Source organism: Microtus oregoni, unplaced genomic scaffold, assembly GCF_018167655.1.
Source record: "Microtus oregoni isolate MIOR12 unplaced genomic scaffold, Mior012 000015F_ref0000493, whole genome shotgun sequence".
In the NCBI taxonomy this organism is placed as follows: Eukaryota; Metazoa; Chordata; class Mammalia; order Rodentia; family Cricetidae; genus Microtus; species Microtus oregoni.
In genome coordinates this window covers 14483598-14499756 of record NW_024543074.1, presented here as the reverse complement: position 1 = coordinate 14499756, position 16159 = coordinate 14483598, and the positions used below count along the sequence as shown (strand labels likewise).

Sequence of the window (16159 nt, the reverse complement as noted above, 5' to 3'; positions counted from 1 at the left end):
AGCACTGACATAGCAGCTCACAACTGTCTGTAACTCCAGTTCCAAGGAATCCCTCAAACAGACGTACATGCAGGCAAAACACCAATGCACATAAAATAAATAAGTTTTTTTAAAAGCAAATCCCAAAGTCCACCTGTGCCTTCTTCCCTTCTATTCTGTGGGAAGCACCCCATCAGTAGAGATAAGCAGGGGATTTAGGTCTGCATTAACCACTGTTCTACTCACTGGGATGGTGATTAGAGATGTCTACATTAGAGTGTTTTTGTTTGTTTGTTTGTTTGTTTGTCTTTCGAGACAGGGTTTCTCTGTGGTTTTGGAGCCTGTCCTGGAACTAGCTCTTGTAGACCAGGCTGGTCTCGAACCTACAGAGATCCACCTGCCTCTGCCTCCCAAATACTGGGATTAAAGGCGTGCGCCACCACCGCCCGGCTAAATATTTATTTATTTATTTAGTTATTTATTTATTTATTTATTATGTATACAATATTCTGTCTGTGTGTATGCCTGCAGGCCAGGAGAGGGCACCAGACCCCATTACAGATGGTTGTGAGCCACCATGTGGTTGCTGGGAATTGAACTCAGGACCTTTGGAAGAGCAAGCAATGCTCTTAACCTCTGAGCCATCTCTCCAGCCCTAGAGCGTTTTTCACAGAAGTCCTGGCCTCAGGATCCCCTGACCTCTTAGACTCAGAACATTGTCTTCCTCCCTCTCCCTGTCCTTGTGGTCTCCTCTCTGGGGCTACCTTCATGCAAAGGGTTAGAGAACTGGAACAGGTATCTACGCTATCATCCAGAGATGGTCCATCCCATCCTCAAATCCTGTGCCTGATGCATTGCTTTTAATGGGGTGCCTCTCTTTTTGGGGGGAGCTGGGTTTGAGACAGGGTTTCTCTGTGTAACAGCTCTGGGTGTCCTGGAACATGCTTTGTAGACCACAACTGCCCAGTGGGATGCCTCTCTTAACTGACCAAATGCTGCTCTGTTTGGACCCTAAGTCAATAACTAATGTAAATTGAAGAAGAGTTAGGAAATGAACCCTTTTCCTCACAGAAGGTTCTTAGACATTTTTTTTGCTTGTTTGTTTGTTTGGTTTTGGTTTTCGAGATGAGGTTTCTCTGTAGCTTTGGTGCCTGTCCTGGAACTAACTCTGTAGACCAGGCTGCCCTTGAACTCACAGAGATCTGCCTGCCCCTGCCTCCTGAGTGCTGGGATTAAAGGCGTGGACCACAACACGTGGTATTCCTAGGCGTCTTATAGTCTGTGTCCACCCCTCCTGCCCAGCCTGCAGAGAAGGGTTGAAGCACCCGTGTATATCCATTGTCTCTGCTTTGTAGGGAAGGTGAGTCCCAAGGTGAAAAGATAAAGAAAGGAAAAGAAAGTGCCCTTAAAGGTTCTTGCCATATCCCACTTTACAGTAAAGGAAAACAAGGTTTACTTGTTCCCAAGTCATTCCTGTCACACAGCCCGAAGTAAAACTGGATTTGTAATCAGACATGGTGTCATGGACCTGAATTTTCAACACTTGGACACAGAAGTAGGAAGATTGTGAGTTGAGGGTATCCTGGGCTACATGAGACCCCTATCTCAAGCAACAACAATAATAACAATAAAAAAAATCACTAAAATTTTAGGGACAGGACTGTAGCTCAGTTGGCAGAGTGTTTATCTATTATGAACAAACTCCTGGGTTCTGTCCCCAGCATTACCTAAAACTGGACGTAATAGCACACACACCTGCCATCCCAGCATTGGAGGATCAGGCGTTTGAGGTGATCCTCAGCTACATAGCAAGTTTGAGGCCAACCTGGGCTACATGAAACCTTATCTATAAATAAGAGAATAAAATGTAAAACAATATACCACAAATAAAAGGATATTTTGGAGTGCTATTCACAAGAAATAAAGCAAAAGAAACTAGTTTTGTTAAGATGTATGTAGTCACAGCCTCGGGTATTAAGATTTCATGGCATGGTGATTACAGAATGCTCTGGCCTATCCAAGCTGGCGTTACCCTTAACTTTTGCCTCTTTCCCCTGACTGACTTCTTTCTCTTCCTCACAAAGTACAGGATAGTTGCCTCATGACTCAAACAGGTTTTGCCTAGAATCTAAAAAGTTGGGTCAAGTGGGGATGTTCTAGATCCTGGCATTCAGAAAAATTAAACATGCCTGTTTAGCAGCTTGCCTGCATAGCTTTCATCCTGATACACAGGGCCTCCACCTGTTGACTGTCAGACAGGCCCTAAAATGTTTGTCATCTGACGGCAAACAGTCTTTGCTCCTGCGCCCAGTGAATGAATGCACAGTGAGTGTTTGAAGTATCTATAAGGGTGTTGGCCCAGCTTAATGTATTTCTGAGAGAATGGACTTTGATAGGAGTCCTGAATTTGAATCCTGTCTCTCTACCCTTACCTCTACTAAGAACTGGGCCGAGTCCAGAAGAGCTGATGGGATCGCTCCAGGGTAAAGCACTTGGCATGCAAGTCTCAATCTGAATTTGATCTCCAAACCCCATGCTAGAAAAAGAGAATCTGCCCCTAAAAGTTGTCTTCTGATCTCTACTATGGCACATATATGCCCACATACACAACAACAATAAAAAGAAGTCAGGCTGCCAAGATGGTTCAGCAGACAAAAGTGCTTGCGGCTTTAGAACTCACAGGGTGGAAGAAGAACTGGTCCCTGCAGGCTGTCCTGACCTCCACATGCGTTGTCTGGCCTGTGGACACATACACCTACTACACATGCCCACATGTAACTGGAGGTTTCTCTCCTGCCCGCCAGTTCCCGAATTACCACTCTGAGGCTTAATATTAATTCCAAACTGTTTGGCTGATGGCTCAGGCTTCTTACTGACTAGCTTTACATATTTAAGTTAACCCATTTCTAATAATCTATATAGTGTCACGTGCCCCATGGCTTACCAGTAATGTTCTGGCACCTTACTCCTCCAGCAACTGCTGGTGCCTCCCTCCAGCAACTTCTTTCTCCCTGTATTTAGTTTGGCTTTCCTGCCTAGCTATATTCTGCCCTGCCATAGGCCAAAACAGCTTCTCTATTAACCAGTGGTAATAAAACATATTCACAGTATACAGACAGACATCCCACATCACACACATATACACAATAATAAATAAATGTGAAATTTAAAATAAGTTAAAAATAATTCTAGCCAAGTTAAAGCTGGGCATGGTGGCTGGCAGTGACAATCCCAGCCCATAGAAGCTGACGAGCAGGAGGCATGCTTCTAGTTCTAAGTGTGCCTAGGCAATAGAGTGAGAACCTGTCTCAAAACAACAACTAAAAGAATTTCACTAAGTCATTACCTTTCTCTGACCTTTTTCTTATGTATAAAGTGAAAATAATACCCAATTCAACAGTCTTAAGGTGGGAACGTAGCTCAGTCAGTAGAGTATTTACCTAGTGTATACAAAGCTTTTAATTCTATCCCAGCATCGCATGGGACCAGGAGACTGCGGCTGGAGAGATAACTCAGTGGTTAAGAACACTGCCTACTCTTCCAGAATCCTTCGAGTTGGTTCATAGCATCTACCTGGCTGCACAAAACCCCTGTCCCATTCCAGGGGGATCCTATGCCCTCTTCTGGTCTCTATGGGCACTGCTTTCACACGTAGTCCATAAGTGCATATGCTCACACACATAGACACTCATACACATAATTTAAAATATTAAAAAATAAACTTTTTCTACAAGTGGTGGTGGTATATGCCTTTAATCCCAGCATTCGGGAGGCAGAGTCAGATGGATCTCTGTGAGTCAAGGCCAGCCTGTTCTATAGAATGTGTTCCAGAACAGCCAGACATACACACAGAGAAACTCTGTCTAGACAAACAGAAGTTGTTCAAGGTTCTGTTATTTAGTCTTGGGCACTATGTCATTTCTATTATTTGATTCAGTGACTCCTATTTCCTGAAACCTATAGTGTTCTAGAACAAGGGGCAGGTAAACAGTTTCTTTGTCACACTTTACACGAAGTGGAGCGAAGTGGAGTGTTGGGTATGTCAAGGTCATGGGCAAATGTATGAGAACAGTAGGCTCAAGTGGAGATGAGCTGGAGTCTGTCCCATCTCATGGCTGTGATAGTGAACAGACTTGTGTATTGGGAGTGATTAGCTGAAGACTGTTCTTTGGGGGCAGTGTGCACTTTCCTACTGCAACCAAATGGAAGGAACCCAGAAAAGGTTAATCCGATGCATATTTAATGATATGTGTAATTGTTAAAGTGCTACATGATAATTAGGCCTTAAATGTTAAGTGGATTATATAAATGACTCTAATTGAGTGTTTTTGCACAGACAACACATATTTTCAGTGTGTCTCTGCTCATTGTATTAATTTTCTAGAATCTATAATCACAGCAAGAACATTTTTCTCTGCAACTCTCTACTATTTAATCAAGTCCTCACAAACGCACTTTTCAAAATGACAGAGCAAAGCACCAACATAGCTGTGTTTAAGACTCTCTGTTTGTGCTTTTCATTTCAGTCCTAGGAAACCCCTTCAAGGAGGGGGTGTTACTCCCGTGTCAGTGACGCGGAGGCTGACCACCCATGGAGAACGTAGACCAGCAGCATAGGGAGAGGCAAGCTTCTTGGCAGTTGCTGACCATTGCTTTCTCAGTAAGCAGAGGTGGTAAAAATTAGTTTAGGACGTAGAATGGCTCTGAGAATCCAGAGCATATTTAGAGCATATCCAAAGAGAAATTTTTGGCAGAAGTTGGGGGGAGGGGAGTTCCTTTGTGTAGTTCTGGCTGTCCCAGCACGTGGGAGAGAGAGGTAGGCACATTTGTGAGCCTCAACTCTAGCTAACCTGGTCTATATAATGAGTTGCAGGAATCCAGGGCTACATAAGAGATCCTGTCTCAAACTGACCCCCACCAAAGGAAGAAGCAATTATTAGCCTAGCATGGTGGCACACACATTTAATCCTAGCACTTGGGAGGTAGAGGCAGGTAAATCTCTGTGAGGTTGAGGCCAGCCTTATCTATAAAGTAAGTTCCAGGGCAGCCAGGGATATACACAGAAAAACCTTGTCTCAAAGTGTGTGTGTGGTGGTGGGGGGGAGGGTGGTACACACCATTAATTCCAACAAAACAGTAATAACAATAACAAACATGAATAATAGGAAAACCTGGTGAGGTTTAGGTCATTATTTTAGACCTTCTCACATGGTCCAGGCTGCACTTGAACTTCCAAGAGCTGGACACCAAATGTCTGCCGCCTCCCCTGACTGATTTCTATTGGAGGTAACTGTTGAGCCCGTGTGTGATCAGTCACTGAGTAGTTTTCTGCTGCAAAGCCACGCTGTAGTTTGCACTTTGAAAAGCTCACTGTGTTTGTGACGTCGAGGACTTCGTGAAAGATGACAGAAGGTCGTGGGCAACAGATGAGAGGCTGCTTCAGTTTTCCTCATTACCTCAGAGGAAGGCAGAGCCCTCGTTCTTAAGTAGTAGCATCAAGTGCTAATAATTAATTGCAGAGATAAAAGGTTAAAGTTAACCCAGCAGGAAGAAGGGAGGCGCTGGAGTGAAAGGATTTCACTGAAGCATAGATAAAAATCAGATTCCTTCTTCTGTAGATGGGAGAGTTCTGCTGGGGATGAAAGTGATAGCCAGCAAGGAGAGGGTCCAGCAGACTCCTCTCCTGTGCCATTTGCCCAGGTTCATCCTCAGTATACTCAGACAAAACGGTTGAGCAAAGGTGCTTTATGGCGTGCCCTGGTGTGCTTGGTGTTTTTGTTGTTTTGAGACAGGATCTCATTGTGTGTTCCCTGGTGGCCTGGAACTTTGGGTCCAAGTGATCATCATGTCTTTGTCTACTAAGTAGCTTGAATTATAAAGACTTGTGCCCCTTTGCTTTGAAAATGAACTTTATCCCTGAGGTGTAGATATTGCTGGATTTTGCGTATTTTTCATTTTCTTTTTCCTTTTTTCACCCCTGAGACAGGATTTCTCTGTGTAACCTTCAGTGTCTTGAACCTCATTCTGTAGACCAGGATAGCCTAGAACTCACAGAGATCAGCTTGTCTCTGTTTTCTGAGTGCTAACAGCTCCTAGAAATTGACAATTGGGTTTGTTTTTTTCTTTACTCTCATTTTAATATAAAGAACGAATAGGGCCAAACAGATTGCTCAGTGGGTTATTCTTATAGTCGGGCCTGATAATCTGAATTTGATTTCCTAAGACCCACATGGTATAAGGAGACCACTGAGTTCTCTGACGTGTTCTCTGACCTCAATGCATGCCATGGCACACACAGGTATTTGAACACATGGTTAAATAAATAAATAAATGATTTTTTAAAAAAAATTCTATAGAGATTTTTTTTTAAATATTTATTTATTTATTATGTATACAACATTCCTTCCATGTATGCCTGCAGGCCAGAAGAGGGCACCAGACCCCATTACAGATGGTTGTGAGCCACCAGGTGGTTGCTGGGAATTGAACTCAGGACCTCTGGAAGAGCAGTCAGTGCTCTTAACCTCTGAGCCATCTCTCCAGCCCCTATAAATGATTTTTTTTAATTTATTTATTTATTAAGGATTTCTGCCTCGTCCCCACAACCGCTTCCCATTTCCCTCCCCCTCCCCCGATCAAGTCCCCCCCCTCATCTGCTCGAAGAGCAATCAGGGTTCCCTGACCTGTGGGAAGCCCAAGGACTGCCCACCTCTATCCAGGTCTCGTAAGGTGAGCATTCAAACTGCCTAGGCTCCCACAAAGCCAGTACGTGCTATAAATGATTTTTTTTAAAAAGAATTTAACAGGTTCAAATGTGGTGGTGCACAACTGCAATTCTAGCACTTAGGAAGTAAAACTAGAATAGGATTTTAAGGCCAGACTTAGCTACATAGTGGATTTGAGGTTGTCCTGGGCTACATGGAACCCTTTCTCAAAAAAGAAAAAAATGCAAAAGTAAAACAACACAACAACAACAGCAACAACAAAAACAAAACCCATCAACACATAAAAATTACCCAAGCAAAGCAAAAGAGAATAGGGTTAGAATACGCTGACAGCCCAACCACCTGCTTATCATACATTAGAGGAGAGTCCTTCAGAATCCTTCCACTGATGAGTGGCCGCTGAAAACATAGCTCGGAGAAATGGAGACCAGAACTGAGGCTACAGAGCCTGGGAGTGTCGGGAGGAGGAAGGACGGAAACAGGGTGGTGTGGAGGATGGAGACCTTGTTGGGAAGAAGTTCTAGTTTTCTGTAGCACTTGTGACTGAGACGAAGAGTTTAGTAAACATTTCAAAATAGCTAGAAGAGGGTTTTGAAGGTTCCCAATATGAGGCATAAAGTAATAAAAATAATTACCCCATTTGATCATTATACATTGTATTTATGTGTTGAAATATTACATTAAAGCCCATAAATATGTGCAGTTACTGTATGTCCATTAAGTATAAAAGCACACGAAGTAGTGGCCTTTAATCCCAGCACTTGGGAGGCAGAGGCAGATGGATCTCTGAGTTCCAGGCCAGCCTGACCGACATAGAGAGTTCCAGGACAGCCAGAACAAAACAGAGAGACTCTTTCTCAAAGTAAGTAAATAAGTAAATAAATAAATAAAGCACACAACTTTAATCTCAGCATTTTGGAGACAGAGGCAAGTGGATCTCTGTGAGGCCAGCCAAGGATATATAGTAAGACCTTGTCTCAAAAATAAATGTTTTAAAAAGTTGGGAGAGCTGGAAGTTTTCCTAAAAATATGTTTAGTTTTATAGAACTTTTTAGGCTAAGCTTTAAGAGGATTTAAAATCCAGCCACGAAATGAAAAATGAAGAAAAATGCTTAAGCGCAATGGGATTCCTAGAACCTCAAATCCTGATTGTTTATTTATTAAAATATATGTGTATAGGGCTGGAGAGATGGCTCAGTGGTTAAGAGCATTGCTTGCTCTTCCAAAGATCATGAGTTCAATTCCCAGCAACCACATGGTGGCTCACAACCATCTGCTGCCCTCTTCTGGTCTGCAGACATACACACAGACAGAATATTGTATACTGTATACATAATAAATAAATAAATATTAAAAAAATATATGTGTATATATATATAAAGGACAACATTTTTTCTTTTGAAACAGAGTCTCACATAGCCCAGACTGGTCTCCAACTCCTAGGTACTGAGGATGACCTTGAACTTCTACTCAGGTATGGTATAGGATGTCCTTTTATGTGTTGCTTGTATTGGTTAATGAATAAAGAAACTGCCTTGACCAGATAGGGCAGAACTTAGGTAGGCAGAGAAGACAGAACTGAATTCTGGGAGGAAGAAAGCAGAGTCAAGCTGCTTTTTTGTCCCAGCCCCCAAGAACCGAAATAATCACACAGAAACTATATTAATTAAAACACTACTTGGCTCATTAGCTCTAATTTCTTATTGGCTAACTCTTACATCTTAGTTTAACCCATTTCTATTAATCTGTGTATTGCCACGTGGCAGTGGCTTACTGGCTAAGCTTTGGCAGCATGTCTTACTCTGGTGGCAGATCCATGGCATCTCTCTGACTCTGCTCTCTTCCTCACAGAATTCAGTTTCGTCTTCTCTGCCTACCTAAGTTCTGTCCTATCAGGCAAAGGCAGTTTCTTTATTCATTAACCAATACAAGCAACACCTAGAAAGAAGGACCTCCTACACCGTTTTCCCTTTTCTGTTTAAACAAAAAGGAAGGCTTTAACATAGTAAAATTTTAGCAAGAATTACAGTTACAATATTTATATCTACTTTATCTTTTATCATAACAAAGGAAAACTATAACTATAAATTCTTCAACTCCATCAAAGACTCCAGAAGGATATAATATTAGCTAAGTAAACAGGAAGCGCATTATAAACAACTTCCAAAACTCTAGAATTGACAGAGACATCTTGCTGCCTGGACAGTCACCCAAAGTTCTTCTGTACCATTGGGATATCCATCTTCAGCCTACAAGCCCATAGTATCCAGCAGACTTTTCCATGAAGCAGAAATTTCAAAGACAGTTCAGTCACTTTCTTCTGTATCCTGCAGAATGTCTTGCAGACTCTTTCATGAAGCAGGAACCCCGAAGGATCGTCTCACATTTAGGCAAGTTCAGCAGTCAATGCTCTATGGGTCCTGCATGTCCAGTTTATGCAACAATTCAGGCAAGAGCAGTTTCTTGCCCAAATGGCTATCAAACTCCATAAGGAGCCTCTTTGATGCCCATCTTCCTCTCAAAGCAATTGGTGCTGCCAGGAGCAGAGTGTCTCATTGTCATGAAAAGTCCTAAGTTATTAAAACATTAAATGCCATATTCTGTAGTCTTTGAAAGATACGAAGAATGCCTATCCATCTGAAATATATCTATGCACATCTAGAAAATCTAACATGACTATAAACTTGACTATTATAGATGATTATCTATTAACCTATATTTCTTAATTATATATTACATCCTTAAAAATGAACTACACAATCACAATACCTTAATCAAGATCAGAAATACATATGCATATAACAAAATTGACCTTAAATTTGTATCAGTAAACCAAGATCCATACCAATGCAAATTTTTCATATCTATATCACAGGAAGTGAGGCAGGATGATGAGGAATTCTAGACCATCCTTGTCTGTAGCTATTTGGAGACTAGCATGGGCTAAATGTGACCTTGTCTTAAACAGACAAAAACAAAAATAAAATGCATATAAGACGATAACACAGTAACTGGAGAGTGGCTAGGAGTGCTTACTGCTTTTACAGAGGATCTGGGTTCTGTTCCAGCACCCACTTGATGGCTCACAACCATCTTTAACTCCAGTTACAGGGGATCTGATGCCCTCTTCTGGCCTCCAGGGGCTCCTGCATATACATAGTACATGCAAACTCATGCAGGCAAACACATATGCACATAAGTTAAAAATTTAACCTTGCTGGGCGGTGCTGGCACATGCCTTTAATCCCAGCACTTGGGAGGCACAGACAGGCAGATCTCTGTGAGTTCAAGGCCAGCCTGGTCTACAAGAGCTAGTTCCAGAACAGGCTCTAAAGCTACAGAGAAACCCTGTCTCGAAAAAACAAAACAAAAAAAATTAACCTTTTAAAAATCAAATTTTTTTATTTTGTGGAGGGGTGGGGAGCATGTCATGTGCGTGTGGAGTTCAGAAGACAACTGACAACAGATATTGCAAGTTTCTACCATGTAAGTCCCAGAGAAGGATGGAGCTCAGGTTCTTGGGCTTGGTGGCAGGCACCTTTAAATCCTGAGCCATCTCACAGGCAAAGTAATAAATAAATATATCTTAAAAAAAAAAGAAGAAGGAGGGAGAGGAGGTCTGGGCATGGTAACACATACTTTTTAATTCTAGAACTCAGGAAGTAGACGCAGGCAGATCTCTGAGTTAAGGCCAGCCTGTCAACATAGTCAGGCTCTGGTTTTTTCAAGTCAGGGCCTCACTATGGAGCCCTAGATGTCCTGGAACTCACTTTGTAGACCAAGTTGGCCTCATACTCAGAGATCTACCTGCCTCTGCTTCCCAAATCCTGGGATTAAAGATGTGCACTACAGCCGCCCGGCCTGGGCAAAGTTGAATCTATAAATCTCAAAACTTACGAATCTTTCTTTTTTTAAAAAATATTTATTTATTTATTATGTATACAATATTCTGTCTGTGTGTATGTCTGCAGGCCAGAAGAGGGCACCAAACCTCATTACAGATGGTTGTGAGCCACTATGTGGTTGCTGGGAATTGAACTCAGGACCTTTGGAAGAGCAGGCAATGCTCTTAACCTCTGAGCCATCTCTCCAGCCCCTTATGAATTTTTCTTGACACAGTCATAGACACAAGCACGCTTGAGCATAGTCAGCCGATGAGAAACTAATATTCCTGTACACCTGGCTCAAAGCCTTCCATTTCAACTTCTTCTCAGCAGGGTGTTCGATTCTTCTAGAGGTTAATAAGGACCCTCTGTCCTGCACTGCTTATCCTTCATTTCCAGCACATTGCGGGGAGGGAGGGTGGCTTGAGTAAGATCCCGGAAAAGTTTTCAGGGCACCATCTAATCCTGCAGAGCCCATGGCTGCAAACTTCTGAATATACCTCCCCCATTTTATTAAATCTTCTAGAAAATGAGACTTAAAGCAGAACATTCTCAGGCGGTTAGGATTGTTTACCCCTGGGCAGTAATATGGACCTCGCCTTTATCGTGACTTAAACTTTGTTGCCTTTGACTCATGAATGCCCTGTGCTTTTCAGGATGCAGTTATTAGTTCTCGCCACTAGGTGGCACAAATTCACAGGCGTCCAGTGAAAGTCCCTGAACTACAGCCCAGAGAGCAAAATAGGGTTTCTGTTTGCTGAGTGGCACCGAAGAAAGGAACGCTGGGGGGAGAACAGGTTTATTCTGCCTGAAATTCCTAAAATTCCGGTCAGATTATTGGATAAGGAAAAGAGAAAGAAATAAAAATGTGTTGGAAATCAAGCTCCATGCCAGCCTGAGCTACAGCTACACAGTGGGACTCTGTTACACATGAACAAACATACTGTCTTAAACACACACACACATACACACACACACACACACACACACACACACACACACACACACGGGGGGGGGGGGCTGAGGGGTGGGGAAGAGAGCCTAGAAAGACAGTTTAGCAGTTAAGAATGCTTGCTGCTTTTCCAGAGGACCTGAATTAAGATTCCGACACCACCTTTTGACTTTTCGAGGTGTGCATGCACACGCACACCTAAATAAAAAGTGATGCAAATAAATCTTTTAAAAAAATACATATTGGGGCTGGAGAGATGGCTCAGTGGTTAAGAGCATTGCCTGCTCTTCCAAAGGTCCTGAGTTCAATTCCCGGCAACCACATGGTGGCTCACAACCATCTGAAACGAAGTCTGCTGCCCTCTTCTGGCCTGCAAATACACACAGACAGAATATTGTATACATAATAAATAAATAAATAAATAAATATTTAAAAAAAATACATATTGAGCCGGGTGGTGGTGGTGCACACCTTTAATCCCAGTACTTGGGGGGCAGAGGCAGGCAGATCTCTGTGAGTTCGAGGTCAGCCTGGTCTACAAGAGCGAGTTCCAGAACAGGCTCCAAAGCTGCAGAGAAACCCTGTCTCTGCTTGTGATTGGTGGGAGAGCAGGCACTGAGGTCATAAGAGCAGGAGAGCTGTCCCTGTCCCTCACTAGCTGCAGTACTCAGGAGAGTGGCTCCTGCACCTCACCTGGGCAACCCAGTGGAGCTACTGGCCCTGATGGTGTAGGTGTGGGTGAACCGATCCTGAAGGCGTGAACACAGGGCCTCTGGCTGGTCCTGCCCCGTGCTCAGTGCTGCAAAGGGTGAACTAGTCAGGGCAATGCTGGAGAGCTCACCCTGGTGCTGAGGACTGGAGCAAGCTGGCAGGCTGACCAACTCTGCAGCTACCCAGGTTCAGAACCATGGCTAGGAGTTGGCCCATCCCATCTGTGATCTACTGGAGCATATGAAGGAGCTGGTTCTGCAGATCCAGAGCTGCAAGATCTCCATGACACAGGACAACAGGATATCCAAGAGGAATCCCAGTGAAGGCCCAGTGTATTAGTGTAGTAGAAACCAGAGGCCTCAAAACAGGCCAATGACTGATTGTTTGTTTGTTTGTTTATTGAGACAGAGTTTCATCTGTATCTTTAGAGCCTGTCCTGGAATTAACTCTTGTAGACCAGCCTGGCCTCAAACTCACAGAGATCCGCCTGCATCTGCCTCCCGAGTGCTGGGATTAAAGGCGTGCGCCACCACCGCCACCTGGTCCAGACTAATGACTCTTTGAAATGAACACTTGCAAGTAAAGGTGTATGGGAAAAAAAGGGTTTACTGCGTGACTTACTATGTCACACTACAGCTTCCAGCCTCCATGAGATTTTTCCTTTTTCTTTTTTCTCTTAAATTTTATTTTATTCTTTGTTTGGAGGGAGACTGCAAGGGCAGATACAAAGATATGGGGAAGGAGCTGGAGTTCAATTCCCAGCAACCTCATGGTGGATGACCATCTGTAGTGAGATCTAGTGTCCTCTACTGGCCTACAGGCATATATGCAGGTAGACTATTATATACATAATAAATCTTTTTAAAAATTAGTAACAACAAATAATATGAACTGAGAGATGAATTTGCTGGATGTGGTCGCACATGCATGTAATCTCAGAAGCTAGGAGACAAAGATAAATGGATCTATATGAACTTGAGGCCAGCCTGGTCTACATAATGATAGCAAGTTCCAGGCCACCTATAGCTACACAGTGAGACCCTGTCTCAGAGTCTAAAAGTCGTAGTAGTAATATAATAAACAAAGAGATGAATTCAAGCCCCACTAACAATTACAGTATGGGCCCTCTTTGATCTATCTTGTCTAAAAAAAACCAGTAGCAGCTTGGGCTAGAGAGGGCTCAGCTGTTAAGGGGATACTCCTGTTGTAGAAAACTTGAGTTTGGTTCCCAGCATCCATGTCAGGCAAGTTACAACCTTCTGGAGCCCAGCTTCAGGAGCCCCGGATACCCCTGTCATCTGTGACACTATACCCACATAGGCTCACACATAATTAAAGTAAATAATTCTTACATAGAAAAGAAATAGCAACTTTTAGAAGGTTACCTGATTCTCTTGTACAAAGGAGTCATGCAGCCAGGCTTGGTGCCACAGGTTTATAATCTCAGCTACTCAGGTGCAACAGGCAGGAAGATCACAAGTTCAAAGTCAGTTTGGATAAGTTAGTCTGTGTCTCAAAAAGTAAAAACGAAAAAGGGCTGGAGATGTAGAACACCTCTGTGGACCATACAAGGCCCTGGGGACCATCTTCGTCATTGGGAAGAAACAAAAACACAAGCTGAGACTTGCCTCCCTCAACCATCCGTTCAGTGATGGGCCATCAACACACAATTTGTGTGTTTACTACAGATATGATGCTTTACTAATATAAAGCAATATAAACATACACAGTGGTGAATCTCAACACTCAGGAGGCAGAGGCAGGCAGATCTCTGGGAGTTTGAGGCTAGCCTGGTCAAAAGTTCCAAGACAGCCAGGGCTACACACAGAGAAACCCTGTCTCGAAAAACTATTTTTAAAAATACACAAATTCATACAGGGTTAACAGACTTCAAGGACAAGAACCAGGAAGTACACTTGATAGAAGAAATAGCAAGTCCTCAAGACAACATGAGGGCTATTGTGTGAACTCAGGAATGAAATTCTGAGAGTGGGAGGGGAGGGAGAGCGTAGTCTCTTAACCTGGCTAGGCAAATTGCGTCCATTTGGAAAGGGTTTGTGGCTCCTTGTCATAAGTAACTCTTCTTGGAAAATAGCTGAATCTAAACGCTGGGGAAACACTTCAGGTCAGAATCCCTTGGGTAGTGTTTAAAGAGTGTCCAGAATCAGAAGTGGGGGTAGAGAGTGGTTAGGGCTGCTGCTGCTCCTATGCCCACCTTCGCATAGCTTCAGGGTGCAGGAAAGGAAGAATGTTAATGCTTGCTTAGCACTTCCAGATATCCAGAGTCCCGTGTCAGCTTCATTTTTCTTTTCTATGTAGAACAGGCTATTCTTGAGCTCATTATGTAGCCCAGGTTGGCTTCAGTTGCCCGAGTAGGGGGATCACAAACGTGTGCCACCACAGTTTGGTCAGTTTTGATTTGGTCACAGTTGTAGAGATGCTCAGCAGCAAAGAGCACTTGTTGCTCTTGAGAGTTCAGTTCCTGGCAACCCCATGTCAACTCACCACTCCAGGTACCAGACATACATGTGGTGCATATACATACCTGAAGACAAAACACATGTGAACACTAAATAAATCTAAAAATGGAAACATGGCAAATGCAATTTATATATATGCATAGTTTAAGTGTTAATATTTTTTAGATTTTTTTAAAATTTATGTCTATATGGGGGGGTCTGTGTGAGTAAATGCCACGTGTATGTGCCTGTGGAAGCCAGAAGAGGGCATTAAGGCCCTTGGAACTAGAGTTCCAAATGGTTATGAGCTGCCTGGTGTGGGTCCTAGGACCCACACTCAGTTCAGTGGAAGAGTAGCAATCTTCCCTAACCCTTTATACTTTTATATTTATATTATTTAACAAAATAATCTATTTTTAGGGGGAAAAACCTTTCTAGTAGCCATTCTTATTTTCTGTTGTTTTGCTCAGCATACAGAATAAATGGGTTTCATTATGAGAGTTTCATATGTAAGTATCATACTTGAATCTTGTACTTTTACCCCACTGGCCTCTTTCTTCTTCAAATTAGTCCCCACTTCTGCTTTCAGTTATTTACATTCTATTACTCTCTCTTAAAGTTGTTTTTTTTTTTTTTTTATTTTGAGACAGGGTCTCAGTCTGTAGCCAAGGTTTACAGAGAACTCACTATGTAGTCCACACTGACCTGGAGGAAATCACAGCAGTCTTCCTGCCTTAGCTGTCTGAGTGTTAGGATTATAGGATTGACCCACTGTGCCTGGCTTCAGAGTAACCCTTTTAACACCCCACACATACAGCTGTTTACTCAGTCATTAAGCAATAGCCTCAAAAGTTCAAAGTGGAATTTTTTTGTGAACTTGTCTTGTTTGCACCAAGCAACTATCTGCCCTCATCTCTGTACCTATCCAAAAGTACTGGAAAGCTGAGCAGGTGGTTCAGGATGTAATCTCAGCCCTTGGGAAGCTGAGGCAAGAAGATCGTGACAGTCTATCTCACATTAAGATCAGACCAGCCTGGGCTACAGTGAGGAGGGGGGAGTGCTGTATTGGAATATTAGCAGGTAGGGTGGTGTACACTTACAGTCCTAGTCCTGGGAGCTAGAGAGAGAAAAATCAGAAGTTCAAGATCATCCTTAGCTACATTGTGAACTCAGAGCTAGCGGTGCTATATGAGACCTTGTCTAGCAAAACAAAAGGGTCATCATACAGATCCTTCAGAAAGAAAGCATTCTAGCTGCCTTTAAAACTGAAAATAAAGCCGGGCGGTGGTGGCGCATGCCTTTAATCCCAACACTCAGGAAGCAGAGGCAGGCAGATCTCTATGAGTTCGAGGCCAGCCTGATCTACAAGAGCTAGTTCCAGGACAGGCACCAAAGCTACAGAAAAACCCTGTCTTGAAAAAAACAAAAACAAAAACAAAAAAACCAAAA

The 16159-nt window shown here is 42.9% G+C and overlaps 1 protein-coding gene across 2 annotated transcripts in view; it reads left to right on the top strand.

The window, feature by feature from the left end:
- Positions 1-16159, top strand: part of Acaca (acetyl-CoA carboxylase alpha) — a 273487-nt gene that overhangs the window by 4957 nt on the left and 252371 nt on the right. The gene's annotated exons all lie outside the window — the stretch shown is intronic.